This window comes from Cryptotermes secundus, unplaced genomic scaffold (genome assembly GCF_002891405.2).
Source record: "Cryptotermes secundus unplaced genomic scaffold, Csec_1.0 scaffold417, whole genome shotgun sequence".
Classification (NCBI taxonomy): Eukaryota; Metazoa; Arthropoda; class Insecta; order Blattodea; family Kalotermitidae; genus Cryptotermes; species Cryptotermes secundus.
This window is the reverse complement of record NW_019739949.1, coordinates 270,870-289,273: the sequence shown is the minus strand read 5'-3', so window position 1 is coordinate 289,273 and position 18,404 is coordinate 270,870. Positions and strand designations below refer to the sequence as shown.

Here is an 18,404-nt window from a genome sequence, read left to right as displayed (position 1 = left end):
TCAAATCAAGGAGGGCAATATGGGTAGGGGTATAGCATGGATGGGAGCAGGGAGAAATGTGTATAAAGTTTTCATTGGAAAACCTTAAAGGAAGACCAAAGCAGAGGTGGTAGTATAATATTGTAGCATATTTTTTTGGATTATTAATTGTATTGTATTGTATTGTAATTGGTTTATTTAACAACCTACAAGTCGTAACTAGAAATAATTAGAACACTGTTACGGGTTTACACAATTTACAACCCTACACAATAATCAATTCACTCTGTCCTCAGTAGTCTACACGTTTTTATAACGCGGGAGTTATACAAGTGCAACTGTATCACACACTCCCAATTATTTCTCAGTTATCACGAACTGTCACTGATTATCACACACGCGTCCGGTTCTTTCCGCGACTGCTGCTATACTCCAATGTCTTCGTAGGCAGTGTTGTTCTCTTATAAACCCTCAGTCGGACAACGGGAAACGCCTCGCTTCCTTGTTGCCTAGTCGCCGTGTTTACAGGTGTTACTGGCAACGCTGTCGGGAGTTGTTTACGGCTGCACAGCAACCGCGCCATCCCTTGGTCACGTCACCACCTGCGGGGTAGGGGAAGGAGTGTTGACTTGCCTGTTACCCTAGTAACGACAGCGCTCCGATGCCGCCACGTCACCGCTGGAGAGGGAGGGGTTGTCCTCCATAGCACAATATGCCACAATATTATCATTCATTAAGTGACTACACATGAGGTTTGGATTGGTAATCAGATTTATTGGACTCTTATAGGCCGTAACTATAAGTAACTATAACGCTGTCGCTAATTCACGCACTCTTACAGTTCATTACAGCATGCACTAAGTCTCTGATCTGCTGTATCTTCAGCAGTTGTTGCCTGGTAACACTCCTAATGCTGTAGATCCTCAGCTTCCATGTTAGACAGCTCCGGTCCTCGCTGTCTGGTGCCTGTCTCACAACTCAGTTTTTTGTTGCCTGGTCACAAGTCTTCTAATAAGGGCTATTCCCCACTCACTCAATGCTCAAGAGCTGCACTCACTAACCACTGTCTCAAGACTACCGCTCTGCCGCTGGCCACCTAGCTAGGGCCCAGGACATTCTTCCTCAGAGTGCTAACCAGTGACTGCTGAACATGGCATTGTGGCTAGACACTTCCAACAGTGGGGACTGCTTCATCTCTGGCTTCTCCACTGGTGACTCTCAGCCTTGGGCTGTCTTGGACTGTTTGCCAACAAACTTGAACTCAACTCGACTAACTCTGTTGTCTCAAGACTCTCATGAGTACACTTTGCAAATCACTATCACCTACAGACTAGTGTTCCCTGTCATGATCTTCACTACACTGCTGGGTAACATCGTCCAACAGTGGATGTTTCTCTGGTCTTTGGCTCGTGTCCAAGCAGGCTGGCAGCCATTTCACTTAACCTCCTTCTCTTCTAACTCCGCCTACTCAAGACTCATTCGCTTGTCCCATTGGTCCTCGTGATATAGCCTCAGGACGGGCCCAATGGAAAACACCACTTCCAACAGTTCTCCAGTTGTGTGACGTCACCACTATCATGAAGAGGTGTTTATTTCGCCATCATCTAAAACGGATGACATATATGATGACGCGGCATGGTGTCTGATGAAGTGTTCCTCTGTTGTGTGTAAGGGTGGTCATGGTCACATGACTTCCAGTGAGCCACTACCTAGCAACGGATGTGTTTACAGAGCAATTCCAATGTAATGGCTGTCTCTGCCGATGACACAGTTCCGGCTCTCAGCTTATGTCTGACAACATTAGAACTGATTTTAAAGAATAAGGTGTGAGGGTGTAGACTGGATTCATTAGAATCACGATGGGAACCAGTGGTGGGGTTCTTGTGAAAATGATAATGAACCATCACGTCTAATAAAATACTAGGAATTTGTTATATAATGGAGCAATTGTTATTTTGTGAAGGACTTCGCTCAATATGGTTAATTTGAATGGTTAAACAGGGAACATCAATTAAAATTGTGTGAAGATAATTTGTACTTTTGAATTTTCCCAAGTGATCCTTATAAATCCGACCGCCTCTGTGGCGTGGTGGTCAGAGTTCATGCCTACAGATCTAGAGGTCTGAGTTCGATTCCCGCTACCAGATTTTCCGAGAAGTAGTGGGTCTGAAATGGTGTCCAGTCAGCCTCATGAGGATAATTGAAGAGCTATTTCAAGGAAATAGCGGCTCTGGTCTAGAAAACTGAGATTAACGGCCATAGGGATTCATTGCGCTGACCACGTGATACCCTCTATCCACAAAAGTTGGCACTAACTTCGCCGACAAATGGCAGTTGCTCGGTCTTTATAGTTCACTTGTGAACTACAGGCCACAGAGTTTGTTTGTTTGATCCTTATAAGTCCACTTGTCAAATTTGGAGCAATGATTGATCATCCTAACTAATCTTTGGTACTCAGAAAAAGCGACTTTCCAAATGGCTTCATGATATGTATTGAAAGTAGTAATACAAATATTATAATATTGTGTTCCAAGAAGTGACACCATGTAGTTTGGTAGATAGGTAGGTAAATTTCAGAGGAACCTGTGTACCAGATGACATCACATAACGGATGTAATCTTAACCCAGAACTTAAACACCTTTTTGCTCTAACCTTTATATTCACTGCTGTGGGAACCTCAAATCTCATTTCAAATTTAACTGTCATATTCCATCTATGAGTGTATATACGGATGATATTACCAGTTTAACAAAGTTGTTTTATATGTACCCACACATTTATGAGCAAACAACATTATCAAGATTATGTATAAGGAATATTTACAAAACATTTTCCTCTTTCCCTTGTATGAGTACTGCCTGAATTGTTCTCTGGAAGCTGTTTTAAAACTGTGCCTATGTTTGTGTGTGACCTGCTTTCTATGCTATATTTGTGTTACCAGGGACATAAATAGAATGCAGTCTGTCGAGATGATGCACTAAGAGCACTTAAAGGCTCAGATTAGACTAGACTACAGTTATAATGGAGATAACTAGGAAATAATGAAAAATACAGTTAGTACAAAATAAAACACATGAATAATGGCAAAGTCCCATGGATAGAAGGACTGAGGAATGAAAATCAAAACATATTCTATAGTCAGGATTATTGGGTAAGAACCAAAAGATGCCAAGACTAAGGAAAGCCTTGGAAAACTTGTAATGAATTTGTGAAGTTGGAAGGGGCTAGATTGGCTGTACAATGAAGTGAAGAAAAAGAAGATTTTCGTTGCTTGCAGTACAACATTAATAATTCCTTTTCTACTGTATGCAGCAAAGTGTCCATGCTTTTGATTACTGGAACTGTGGGATGTCATGTTTCTTTTTAAATGAAGGTTACTGTCTTGTCCATGTGGGGCGCCCTCTCTGGTGAGAGGTCAGGTCTGTCATTTGTCAGTCATAGTTTGTATTAGTAAGTCCATTGTTTGTATTTACATATATTTACAGTTTACTCTTAGTTCCTATTTCTGTGTACAATATGTACAAGGCCTTTGTCAGTCCAGGCTCAGTACAGCAGATTTTACCCTATTCCTAGTAGTATTCGCTACCACTCCAGTGATGCTAGCCTGTTGGAGGCCCGCATTTTTATACCGTTACTGCTGGGTGGTGCACAAACCAGTTGGTGGTGGAGCTGCAGTTATGAGTGCTGAATGGGTAGCACTGGTGTGGACGTACAGACAACTAGGCTGCAAGCTGTAGCATATAAATATCGCCTGTTTCTGGTACACTGGGGGAGAAATTCGTTCATTATCCATTCAGTGTGGGTGTTTTTTGAGATGTGTTTACTTGGTTAGATTAGAGTCGATTGTTGAATGTGCTTAGTCTGAGCATCGAGTGACTGATAACGTTAGAGGTGTTCATTTTCTCATGGATCAGCCCATGGTTAGGATAGTGCTCAGAAACTATAAACTATAAACTATATGCTCAACCATCTACAAGAGCGGTGTGGCTGGTGTATCAGTGGTGGGGCTGTCCCGTTCATAATGTTTTTAAAATCGTCCGGTTCATTGAGTTGCTATTAAGAATAACCCTGTAATTAAGTGTACATACTGACAATGGACTTAATATTACTGACTATGACTGACAAAGGACAGACCCGACCTCTCATCAGAGAGAGTGCCCCACATGGACAGGACAGTAACTTTCATATAAAAAGAAAGGCTGGGGCTCGACACCAAGGCAGACAGACTGACTAACCGTCAGTTGCAATATAACTCAGACTTTGACCTTGACATTGCAGGAGTTGTCTGTTATGCACTGTGGGAGGTTCCCACAGAACCATAGTAGTCTAGTAATCTGCTTTCCAAATTTTGGCAATTTAGTGTGATGTTTAGTTTATGGAACCCTTTTGAAGCGCAGTGGTTACTATATCTACAACCTCTTTCAACCTGATAGGGAATTAGGATAGTTCAGTCAGTATAGCAAAGGCTAGAGGCTGAATGGTATGGGTACAATTTCCAGCAGTGCAATATTTTTCTCTTCTCAACAGCATCCAGACCGGCTCTGGGGCCCACCAAGCCTCCTATCCAATGGGTACTGAGAAGCATTATTCCCAGAGGTAAAGTTGCAGGGGTGTGAAGCTGACTGTTTACCTCCATCTAGTACCAACATCAAGAATGATGGAGCTATACCTCCACTCTCCCAAATGTCTTCATAACATAATGCGTAACTAATTAAGCAAAGGGGCAACTTTGCCTTTATTTTAACCTTGAAACACTCTGAACTTCTCACACACTGTGTATATATATATACACACACTAGATTCACATTCCCATGTAAAATAAAAAAGGGCACGCATAGTTGGTTGAGGAACTGTGCTACAAGCTGGAAGGTCATGGGATCAAATCCCAATGAGGTGGATTTTTTCAATTTACCTAATCCTTCCGGCCGTACTATGGCCCTGGGGTTGACAACCTATAACAGAAATTAGTGCCAGGAATATTCCTGGGGGTAAAGGGCAGCCAGCGTGTAAGGCTGACAAACTCACCACCATCTGTGAGCCCATTGTCTAGAAAATGTGGGAGCCTCAACATCTCACAACCCTATGGGCCTTCACGGCCTGTTACAGGGATACCTATACTTTTTTTATTTTATTTTGTTTTATGTAATATAAAACTTTAGACTTGTATTTAAGTATCTGCATTCCTGAAGATGGCAATATATATATATATATATATATTGTAACATGTTTGCAGTAGATACTTCCATGGTAATGCAATAACAATGAGCCGTTGCATAGACAATGCTGAAACAATTAACAGTGAACAACAGAAGGCCGTTGAATGACAACGGATGAGATGAAACACGTTACCAGTGTATAAAGAGCGTTCCTGAAGCAATGGATTGCCGAACAGGTGAGATCGAACCTTGGCGAATGGTGTCTCATATCCGGTCCGCAGAACTCCTACATAAGCTGAGAGCGACAGCGCTACAGCACTACAGAGCTAACTAGCCTTCATGCAATGTAGTTGGAACCTAGTCGAGATGTCGCAGAAGTCACGTGATACCACAGGCAACAATAATTGTATGGTGTATAAGTGTGAGTGTCCAATAAAGAGTCGCTAAATCCGAGACCCGCGTGAAGTTATTTGTTGCGTGACACACCCAATACATGACAATGTATATATGCTGAAATATTTTGCTTACCTTGTGGAAAGCAGCGAGAGAATATGTGCCGTATGACTGAAGATTTATATATTTACATGAATTGTAAACATGATGCACCACCATATAGTTAATAAAACCAAATTCTTAATTCAGTATAGGGCAATGTTACCTGCAGAGCACTTCAGACAGAACATCACACCTCATTACTGGTAAACCAGAGTATAGCTGTGTCATAACTAGTGGGCCATGAGATAACTAAAGTCACCATCATAATAGATAACCGATGAGAGATAAGGATAAGTAATTCAGTTTGCCCATGTACACCCAAGTATGCTTTTCTTATTTGTGTAGGGTGTGCTGAAGTTCGGTGTTTTTTATCTCCAAGCTTATATTACCATTAAAGTATAGCTTTTTGGGTATGGAAACAAATATCAAAACTCAAATAGATAAGATAATAACTTTTTGTTGTTGCATCATCAGTACTCAGGGCTGTGGATTAGAATTCCTGCTTTGTATTCAGGGCATTCTAAATTTCAGTCTTGGGCATGGCACAGCAGTCCCAACCAAGATTTGACATTTTTCCTCAGTCCTTTAAGTAAATGATGAAAAATTTTCTTAAAAGTATGAAATTTAGGGTTGCACCGAAGTAAATATTAACACTACCATCTTATGGGATGTGATGCCATGTAGTCTTGCAACTACAGATATTTCAGACTGAGGTACTGCCTCCGTCTTCAGGGAAAGTCAGTCTTTTCTTAAAACAGCCCCTGCTTTATATCAGTAAGTACCTGGTTTGAAACCTGCTCAGTGGACTAGTTATTGTGATTTAAGTATTTTATCAGTTTTCTAGGCCATTTCTGCTGAATAATGAGAAGCCAGTGGTATTCACCATTCGCAATACTCAGTATCATTCCTCAGTCAGTGCTACATGATTTCACCATATGATAAAGGATTGCAAAATAGCCCAATCAGCATCTACACAAGTCATGCTGCAGCCCAAGCAGTTGGTTGCTGGCTTATCAACATGGAGCCTTGGGTTTAATCTCAGTTGAATTCATGTTAAATTTTCAGCAATTGAAGTGACCCTGGAGCAAGTTTTCCTTCAAGTGTCAATTTCCTCCCACTAATGAATATTTCACCATTGCTCCATACTAATCTGTTATCACCCCCTAAGATTTGTGATGGCTCTGTCCAGGAAGCATATTACCACATCCTTGGTCATTAAACAAGGTACTTCTTTCTGAACTTATATTTTCAATAATTGAGACAATGCCATTAATACATTTTAACATAAACAATAATTGTGTTTTTATAATTAATATACCTTCCATAATTACAGCCCTTTTATTTGTGAGACCTTGTCAGTCAACATAATATCATTAAATAAAACAGAAACTTTTGTAGTAAATAAAACAAATTTTGAATGAGGCAGACATTTTAATAATCCCACTATAGTGATGATAAAATAGGCATATTAAGTTTAAGTGCATTTGAAGTACTGCACAACAGTGTTGACAGACTGATGCCTGAAATTCATCCAAAATTATTTTAAAAGTAAATTCATACCTCACAGAGGGCATACTGAATCTCAATTACAAAGACTGGCCAGTTAATGGTCTTTAGGAAATAACTATTGTACATGGCATAACCATAAGAAACACACACAAAAAAAGACTATTGGCAAAACGCAAAGCTTTTGTATATTAAATAAGCAAATATAATATCAATGCTGGTATATTGTGGTTACTGTTAAGAAAAATAAAGGCAAACTTAGCCTACTGACCACCTCTGTGGTCTACTGGTCAGAGTTCTTGGCTACAGATCTAGAGCTCCCAGGTTTGATTCCTGGCACTACCAGATTTTCTGAGAAGTAGTGGGTTTGGAATGGGGTCAGCCTCATGAGGATAATTTAGTAGCTACTTGAATTGTAACACACAGACTAGTGTTCTCAGTCTCTTACAGTTTCCACCAGCTGTTGCTTGGTAGCGGGTTCCAACAGCTTACGTTCCCCTTCCTCTGGGTTCCCAAACTATCCCCGGCCTCAGCTAACAATTTCTCAGAGCAATAGCTCACACATAACTACTGAAATGCAGTTCTCTGACTAACTCACTAACACACCAACCAACTCATCACTTCCTAGATAACTAACTCCTAACTTGTCCTGCTTATAGCATCTTGGCGCTGACAACACAGAAATCACCGTTCCCGTGTTACTTTGACATTGTTGCGCTCATGTTTGTTGGGGTTCGCACGTGATTGCTACTCAGTCATTTCCTAGCAACGGCCATTGTTTGCAGAGCCAATACTTAGCAACCGGTCTTGTGTAGTTTCCCGTCTCTCGGTTGTTGCCTAACAATGGGTCTCCATGCCACAATATAATTCCATAAATTTGTATTTTTTGATGGTAAAGTCTTTTGAATTTGGTATAAATCTCAGTGGAAACACTGGCCATCCTGTCAAGTTTTAGTTATTTTCCTCATTTCCCCAAGTCCAGATGTATTATCTCTTCGAGCCATTGGCCTGACTATTGCCCTGCTTAAACCACAACTGTAACATTCCAAATCGTTTCCAAGTCGTCTGGCCTTCAATATCACGCTATATATTCTAGTTTCCAGGAATAGCTAAACAGTTACCTAGAGGTCATAAAGTAAGATGCAAATGATTTTTCTCCATTCAGGTGAAGGTAGGAGTGTACTTTCAAACAGAAGGCGATCACTTCCTCCACGTTTTAAAGCAGAATGGTAACCATATGTACTCACTTGTTCACCATTTTGCCCTGAAAGTGTACTTGTGTGTTTCATACAGTTCGCAAAATAGACCTGGATTATTACCCTAAACACTGTCAAGAAATTGGTCCTCGTAAAGGAAAACAGTGGTGTCTGTGAGATAGGAATTAAATTTTTAAAGAGTCTTTATGTGGAACTTGGATAGCTCACTCAGTATAGCGGCAGACTGGTTGGATGGCCTGACTTTGACTTCTGGCAGTGCAAGATTTTTCTGTTCTCCAGAGCGCCCAGGCTGGCTCTAGGGTCCACCCAACTTCCTATACAATGGAGAACGGAGGCTCTTTCCCCAGGGGTAAAAGAGCAGGGGCGTGAAGCTGATCAGTCACTTCCTCCATCTAGTGCCAAGGTCAAGAGAGGTGGAGCTACACCTCTGCTCCCCTATATGTGAGGAAGTACAGGAATAACTTCACCTTTTGCACTGTTCATGTGGATTTCAAGTTGCTTGTCATTCAGTCATACTTAGCCTCAGCAATTCGAACACTTTTTTAAAAATGCTAAGAATGAAATATAAATTAATAGCATCTTCAGGGATTTCTTTTGGTGTTGATAAGGAGTACATGTGTTGTTTTGTAACACTGGAAGCAAGGATCAGTGTTGGGGCCGCTTTTATTTTTGCTGTATATAAATGATCTAACTGAAAATGTTCAAGGGGAAAAGTTGGTCTTATTTGCAAATGATACTAATTTGTTAATTACTGGATCAGATGAAGTTGACCTTCAACATAAAATAAAACACTTGATGAGAGAGTTAAATATGTGGTTCGAGAAAAATAATCTTATAATACATTTTGAAAAAACATTTGCTATGTCATTTCATCTAAAACAATTGAAAGATCCATTAAGACCATAAATAAATTTTAAAACTTTAGAAAATACCTATAAATCAGAACTAAGATTTTTAGGTATTTACATCACAGAAAACCTAAAATGGGGCGCCCATGTTCGATTTTTAAGAGCTAAGCTATGCAAAGTAGTTTATATGATGAAAACATTAAAAGAAACGTTGAACCCATATGTGATAAGAAATATCTACTTTTCAAATTTTGAATCCTGTCTGCGGTACGGTATTATATTATGGGGAGGGGATAACGAATGTGTCAGACTCTTTAAACTGCAAAAAAAAAGTCCTTTGAATTATCAGTGGGGTTAATAATCGAACGTTATGACGACATATTTTTAAAGATTATAGTATTTTAACATTGGCAACGCTATACATTTTTGAAGTGATATGGTTTATTAAAAAGTATAAAGACTTCGTGGCAAAAAAATGTGGTCATGCATAATTACAACATGCAAACAAAACTAAATTTACATGTAAATCATTGCAATACAGTTCTTTTTAAGAAAATCGTTATAAATATGGGTATCGCCTTGTATATTAAGGTCCCTGAGCAGATAAAATTAAAAAAAAAATAACTCTTAAGAGGGACTTAAAATCCTTGCTGTTGAAACATTCCATTTATTCCATTGATGAATTTATGTCCCTAAAATTCTGAAGTGAGTGTGTTATGGTTTTATGTTATGACATATATCTTGTCCTCACTTAGTCAATAAAAGAAAATGTTGGCTGTTGGGTTTTTTTTGGTGTTGAATTGCTGAAAATGGGACGATGTAGTGTATGACTGATTTGTATGAAATCTGTAGGTAATTAAGTTTCATAGTATTGCTGACTCATGTATGATATGTATGTTATTTTAATATGTAGTAATTGACTTGTTCTATATCCGGAGGTTGTATCTCCAAATATGGATTCTCAGAACAAATAAACTGATTGAATTATTTATTGATTGAATGGTGTTATTGTCATATGTATACAGAAATGTGGGATTTGCTTGCTCAAAACGTGTGGTAAAGGGGCCAATAGAAAGAGTGTTTTTAAGATTACGGTTTTCTGCAATGTGGCACAATGTAGTCTGGTAGACACATACTGGTATTTGTAGTATGGAGAAACCTGTTGCCTCCATCTTCAGGGTAGAAGAAGGGTAGAAAAGGTGTCATGCCAGAAGATCATAATCTTAATTTCAGTGCCATGAGAATCTAGGGTCTTGAGAAGAATTCTATTTGTTTAATAGCATATTCAGTGATGCTTTACAAACTGCATAGATTAAGCAGTGTCTCTGTATTTGTATTGTGACAACACTATTAGTGACTTGACTGTGTTGTTTTGAATGGTTGTATGTATGTGAATACAGAATTGGAAGTGTTGTGGAAGGAAGGTGTTCTGGCCAAATTTGTGATATTCTCACAGTATTTGCTTGGACGGATGGAGGAAAACCACAATGAACCTCGAAACCTCAGTCAGGAGAGTTGATATCCTTGCTCAGATTTGAATGAGGAATCTCCCAAATACAAGTCATTATGCTTGCACCAACTTACTTGGTTGTATGAAGTGTCAGATGACAGAATTATTCCAAATGATGGATTTGGAATGAATGATGTGTGCTTTTTTAGTACTTGCATGAAGTGAATGATGAAAAGTGAGAAAATTGTTTGCTAGAATAACTGATTTTTGAGTTTAAATTCAAACCTAGGACATCCTGGATATGAAGCATAAGTTCTAACCGTTATAGGATGTCCTTTTCATTAAAACCCTTTAAAGTACAGTGGATGCTGTATGTATCACCTTCTGTAACATTCAGAAGCTCTGCTTTTTGCCCTCAGAATGTATTGTAACGTGTTTCGTTACTGAAGACGCCATTCAGATTGTTAACTGGGTTATTGAACAACCTACAAATAATGGCTACAATTAATTATAACAATGTTGTGGGGTTTTACACTTTATAACCCTATTCGCAATAATCAATTCACTCTATTGTCAGTAGTCAACACGTTTTCACAGTATGGGAGCTATATAAGTCCCACTGTATCACACTCCCAATTAATTCTCAGTTACACACACGTCCGGTACTTCCTTCCACGACGGCTGCTATATTTCAACTCAACTCGCAGGCTGCTGCCTCGAGAACTGTTGATAACACACTCGCTCAACTACTACTGAACTCGGCGATGTCCACATTTCAACTGACTTGTAGATGTTGTGCAGTTCCCTTATATAGCCGCAGTGGTGCCTGTTGCATGCCACGTCACAGTAGGAAGTGGTGCCGCGTCACCGTATTGCGTCACCGCACGTTGCGCGTTACATCACCGTGGGGAGAGTGGCGGGGCAGGGACTCGCCTATTACCATAGTAACACGAGCGCTACGTTACCGCCACGTACCGCTGGGGAGGTGGGTGTCCTCCGTTGCGCAACATGTCACAGTATTTATTAGCTTCTGATGACAAGAAGCATTCATTTCCCTAAACAGCATTGAACAGATGGTCTTTTGTAATTGAGATGTATTGTGATTTCTGCAAGATAAGGACTGAAGTTTCAAATTTTATTTAGATAAATTTCAAGCTATGAGGTGTTAATGCAGAGAGCCCTGAGCTTGTATCATGTTTATGTCTGAAGCCAGTGTTAAAAAACTACATTTTAGTTGAAAATCTAAGCAAGAGTGAAATTAACTGTATTGCTGCTTTTCAAATGTGAGTTATGGAATTTGAAATTAAGTATGTATCTCTGTGATGCAAAGTCTCTCATGAAAGGTTTATAAGTGCTTTGCTGGTGAAAATATTTCCTGCTTTCATTGAACCTAAAGATTCATTAGCATAATAATTGCCCACTACAGGACCCCCTCCTGAGTCAGATGAATCAATGCTGTTTCTCCAAGTTTCATTTTAGTATTATGCTTTCATTTACGCCTAGGTCTTCTGACTTGTCCTGTCTCTTGAAGTTATAAGGCCTTGTAACCAACATTCTGTCATTCTGGTTGCATAAGACTGCTTTTGTTTGTGTAGGTTAACCACCTGTTTTAATTTTGGTGGTCTTGAACCGCATATGTCTATAATTTGTGATGTTAAACCTTTATTTTGAGGTAAAAATGTACTACATTAAGTTACTGTGTATATGATGTTACTTACAGTTTTGAGAATGTGAATTGGAGTGAACTACTATGTGTAAATAATGGGGAACCTGTATTTGCCATGTTGATACTGTATTACTAAATGGGGGGTTGTGGGCTAGATCTTTGTAGTATGTCATTCATGCTAAGTCTTATGAAAATCTGTTCTGTGTTCTGAAATCTGCTATAGTATAGGACAGATTTGGCCAAATCTTAGTGCTTATTTTCCTGTAGAAAAGGATGTGCGAGACAGTAGTAAGGTATATCAACTCAACATATTTCATTGGAGGTTCTTACAGCAGTGACTATGACAAGTACTGCCTTTTGGGATGTGATACCATGTAGTCCAGTAGAAGTTCACTCATGGTTCAGAGGAACATGCTTCCCCCATTTTCAGGATTAAAGAATGACAAATAAGCAAGAAGCATTTATCAGGCTACGCTTTTCCTTTCTAATGTTGGTGTATTTTTGGCAGATCATATGATATCACATCTCATGTCATAATCCAACATGTTATAAGTAAAGTAAGTAAAGTAAAAGTAAAGGTGTCCCTGTAACAGGCTGTGGAGGCCCATAGGGTTGTGAGATATTGAGGTTCCCACATTTTCTAGAAAATCGGCATTGTTGTGAGCCCTATGTACCGGCCGCCCTTTACACCCCAGGAATATTCCAAGAATATTCCTGGTACTCATTTCTGTTAGAGGCTGAGTCGACCCCAGGGCCATAGAGCGGCTGGAAGGATTAGGTCAATTAAAAAAAAATCCAATGACCTCATCAGGACTTGAACCCATGACCGTACGGCTTGTAGCATTGTGCCTCAACCTACTATGCTATCGTGTGCACCCACGTGTTATAAGTTTATAAGTTCCTTTTCTTTTTAAAAAATGTTGTAACAACAGGCGTTTTATTCGTACTAAGTTTATCTTTTTGTCTGGATTAGATAAATCACACGTTATTTACATTCTAAGAAATGTCCACATTTCACAGAACTCATACAGCTGTGTAATTCAAGATAACCAGACAACACACATATTACAGGCATATTTTAAAATTCTGAATGAAACTGCACTCTTATTTGCTTAAAGCAGTGATTCTGAACTGGGGATCCTGTACGTCATGGGCTACATCATACATCTTTCAATCTATGTCTGACAATAGATTGAAAATACCATAGAAAAGAAACAACTTCTTTTAAAATGTTTTCCCTGTATAGGTTTGTTTAAAAATGAAAGTTCTTTATATGAGTATAGCATCATGTTTAGCTCATCACAGTGGCCACATGGTCTAAAGCATGAACTGTGTTTGCCAACTTGAACACTGGGTTCTAGGGTTCGAAACCCACTCGAGGCATGTATGTCTGTGTGCATTTATTCTCTGATTGTGTTTTTTTTTGTGTATTGTATTGTATTGTATTGTATTGTATTGTATTATATTTCATCTGTTTTGCTACATAGTAACACTTGCACATGTCGTTCAGTAATGCAAGTTAACAAAATAAATCTACAAAGTTACAAGCATACTACCAACATTTGATGCAATCATAAGCAATATATAAATGCAATATTCCAAAAATTATACAAAGTATTATATACAGCTCATGAATGGCTATGACATCCAAAAATAAGTACTTGCACCATCCACTTTTTTATTAAAACTAACAAATTCATTTATCATATAAAAAGAATGTTTCAATAAAAACGATTTTAAGTATTTTTTAAAAGCTGAAAAACCCACCGAGTTTTTTTATTTTGTTTGGCACCTTACTATACAATTCTATCCCCATATTTACCACACTTTTTTAAAATAATGTAGTTCTGCAGAATTGAACATGAAAATCCTTGTTTATTCTTGTATTATAACTATGAATATTTATATTTTGGATCAAATCTGCTTTGTACTTTTTTATGTAACATAACACCTCTAAGATATACAAAGATGTGACCGTGAGGATGCCATAATCTTTAAAAATTTGCCTGCATGACTGTTGTTTACCAAGTCCACTAATTATTCACAACACCCTCTTCTGCATTACAAATACCTTTATACTATCACCTTCACCCCCCAAAATATTATTCCATATCTCAATAACGATTGAAAATTTCCAAAATAAATGCTTGTTAACGTATTTGGACTCAAAACTCTTCTTAGTGATTTAATTATATAGGATGTTTTACTAAGTTTTGAACATAATGACTGGATGTGGGTATTCCATTTAAGGTTTTCTATAATATCTATACCTAAAAATCTCAGTTCCGATGAGTAAGCAATTTCCAAGTTATTATAGAGTATGTGCGGTCTAACTACAAACCTATTTTTACTAAGAGGGAATGACATGACAGCAGCTGTTTTTTTTTTAATATTTATTAAAAGGTTATTTACCTGAAACCATATTTCAAGCTGTATCATGATCTCATTTATTTTCTGTTGAGCTACATAATTATCTTTATCAATAACAAGTACATTAATATCGTCTGCAAACAATACCATTTCCACAACTTGTACATTTAGCGGGAGATCATTTATATACAGAAGAAACAGTAGTGGTCCCAGAATTGACCCCTGTGTGTAGGTAGCGGCCTTGAAATGGGCTAATCCCTTATCCAAGGGTCCTACCAACTCTTGTTGAGAAAGCAACCGAGGTCCAGAGGACTATAGAGACATAGAGAAGGAAAAAAAGACATAATGTTTATAATGTATGATTAAGTGTATGCCTAGTTTGAGACTCTGATTAAAAGTGGTATGTGAAGTCTTGTGCAGAGACCAAGGGACAGGTTGATGGAAGAGGTTCAGAAATGCTACCCTAAAGACGGAAACTGTCTCCAACTTCCCAACTTTTGAATTAGCCTATTTTCACAGATTTTGGAACAAATGTGATGCCACTGGAAATTATCCTACAACATACTTCTGCTTGTATATTTCCTACAGTTCGTAAAAACATAATGTATACACAAACTGGTTAGGCAGGAGTGATATCATTGCCACAAAACATAGGGTTTAAAATAATTTAATAATTTAATTTAAGGGATTAGTGGGACAGTCGTGGTTGCCTCTTTGAAGATAACCAAACATAACCGAGGTTGGAGTTTTGAAATGGCCACTCTAAGATCGTTTTCCCGGTTTATCATGGAACAGTACTATGTTTTGCTGGCCTCCACTGCTGAAAATGCAGCCTTGCATAAGCTATCAAGTGAGCAATACCATTACAGTCAGTTGCTTCATCAATCAATTGAAAAGCTTTTTTTCTCATTATATGACATAACAGTATGCAGGGTTATATTGTCATTTACTCCCTAAAACTGTTAATGCTCTATGAGTCTGAAATCTGTAGTACTGTATCATGACTAAAATACCTCAACATAACACAGGATTTTAAAAATCTTTCTCCATATTTTGTTTAAAAAAGTTTTTCCTGTGAAAATTATGCCCCCCCCCCCTGAAAGCCAGTTGGACTCCCCCAGGGGGACTCAGCCCACACTTTGGGAACCTCTGCCCTAATTGTCTTTTTCCTTTTGGCTTTCCTGCCAAAATCTTCTGCCCATTCATGCTGCATGCCCTGCCCATATTATCCTCAGTGACAGTATCAGTGTGGTTATATTTGGTGAAGAGTACAAATTATGAAGCTCCTCATTATGCAGTTTTCTCCACCCCTCTTACAGTTTCATTCCTCTTCAATCCAAATATTTTCCTATGCACCCTGTTGTCAGATACCATCAATGTACTACCCTTATATCAGAGACAAGGTTTCACATCCATGCATACCTACACACAAAATTATAGATTTGTCCAGCTGATGTGTCCAGTTATCTTTATGTTTTAGGCCATTTTGAGTAGGAAATGTACAGGACATTTCTTTACTAATACAGACTTCACTACAGGTTTCATTTAAACACATTTTAATAAGTCTTACTTGTTTCATGTGTACCTTAAACGCAATGGGAATATTACACAATATTTCACTGGATCAGAGGCTTTCTTGAAGTCTATGAATAGCTGATGTAATGTCTCATTGTACTCCCACTAGAGTTGATAACATTGGTATACCTTGATAATTACAACCGTCACTTATGTCACACTTCATGTAATATGGTACAATAATACTCCTTCTGCAACTCAGGCAATTCTTCCTTATTCCAGACAGAGCTAATAAGTTTATGGATCTCAGAACGTAATTTTTCACACCATGCTTGAATGGGTTGTACCAGAATTTTATAAATACTTGACAATTTATAAGTCTCCAACTTTTCAATAGCAGTTTGAACCTCAGTAGGACTAGGCTCAAACATATGTATTTCTATCTGCCAAATATCACTGGCCCTATATATTGTAAAGATTTATGGGTGTGACTTTATATAGGGTATGGATTGGATATTGGATTTATTGACCACTTGTGTACACCCTTAGAACTACACTTCACAGTTCACCGACACACACCGACTAGTGTCCTCAGTCTATTTTAGTCACTGCTAGGCGTTTTCTGGCAACAGACTTAACACAGTGGAAGTTCTTCAGCTTCCTGAACTCAGGTCCTATTGTCACAGCCGCCCTTGCAGGACTTCCTCTCAACTGAAAATTCTCAACTACGAGGAGCATTCCACATATAATGCCTCCTATTTTTTTAATGAAAACTACAACAGTTACAAAAAGCATAATAATATAGTTAAATAGAGCAAGATTTCAGCTACTTGCAGTTATTTTTCCACATAATCACCACCATTCTCTATGCACTTTTGCCAGCGATGAACAGGAGTCTGTATGTCGCAGTCGTAAAAGTCTGCACCAACAGAGGCAAGCCACTTTCTTACAGCTACAATGACACCATCGTTGTCTGGAAAATGTTGCCAATTTAGTCCATCTTTCATAGGCCCATAGAGATGGAAGTCTGAAGATGCTAAATCGGGGCTATAAGGTGCATGTGGTAGGACGGTCCAGCCAAACTTTGCAATGTGTGCGGTGGTCTGCAAACTGGTATGGGGTCTAGCGTTATCGTGTTGCGAGTGAAAGGTTGTCTGTTTTTTGGCCTGACTCGGGAAATGTGGGCTTTCAGCTTAGTCAGCATCATCTTGTAGCGTTCAGAATTGACAGTCTCACCAGGCTCCAGGAAATCCAACAAAATGACACCCCGCCTTTCCCAAAAGACTGTGCACATCACTTTCCCTGCCGCTGGCTGTGTGTTGAACTTTTTTCTTTGGGAATCTGAATGTCACCACTCCATGGACTGTCTATCAGATTCCGGCCCATAGTGGTGACACCACGTCTCATCTTCGGTGACGATGCTGTCCAAAAACTTGTAACCTTCAGCCTCAAACTGGTGCAACAGGTCCTGACAGACGTCCATTCGATGAGTTTTTGGTCCTATGTAAGCACCCACGGGACCCACTTGGAACAAACTTTGCAATAATCCAGCTTCCCCAACATCGTTTCCAATGCATTACAGCCGATATTAAGCCGTGCACACAGTTTCCTGGTCGTTACGGTTGAGCTGATTGAGGCGCTGTTCATCGTGAGGAGTGGCAGCTGAGGAGGGACGCCCAGGGCGCCGTTTGTCATGCACTTCACTTTCGCCACTGCTGGAACGCACTACCCACCGCATCACTATATCGTCTCTGTACACCTTTAGCAAACGTCGATGGATGTCAATGGGTGCAATTTGTTCGGCAATGAGAAAATCAGTAACACATCTCTGTTCCGTACGCACTTCTATGTCACACGCCATTTTGGTAGACTGCTCTGCTGTCGCTATCTGTTGCACGACAACCAAACTAACAGTACATTGGCGGGAAGGTTCAACCTTTACTACAACACCACCAACATCCAGCTCAGACGTTACAGATTAACACAAAAAAAAAAGATAGAAGACTTTATACTATATATTATATTGTCACATGTTGGGTATGTCACGTGACAAATAACTTTACGCCGTATTGCATGTAGCGAATTTATTCCACTCGCTCTTACAATTACACAATTCACAATTTCCCAACTACTGCCATCGGCAGTATCACAAATACTTCTCCTGCCGTAGTCACTGCCATGCACTCGATACAACCCATCTC

The 18,404-nt window shown here is 39.1% G+C and overlaps 2 protein-coding genes across 5 annotated transcripts in view; one reads left to right on the top strand and one right to left on the bottom strand.

Annotated features, from left to right (window-relative positions):
• Positions 1-18,404, top strand: part of LOC111872103 (NF-kappa-B inhibitor-interacting Ras-like protein) — a 148,359-nt gene that overhangs the window by 76,864 nt on the left and 53,091 nt on the right. The gene's annotated exons all lie outside the window — the stretch shown is intronic.
• LOC111872101 (fatty acid 2-hydroxylase) overlaps positions 1-18,404 on the bottom strand; it is a 65,025-nt gene that overhangs the window by 39,180 nt on the left and 7,441 nt on the right. The window contains exon 1 of one of the 3 annotated variants that reach the window (XM_023865660.2): positions 5,795-6,076. The exons of 1 other annotated variant lie outside the window; for it this stretch is intronic. The gene's annotated coding sequence lies outside the window, so the exon portion shown is untranslated. One more of the 3 variants, XM_023865658.2, reaches the window with a different exon arrangement.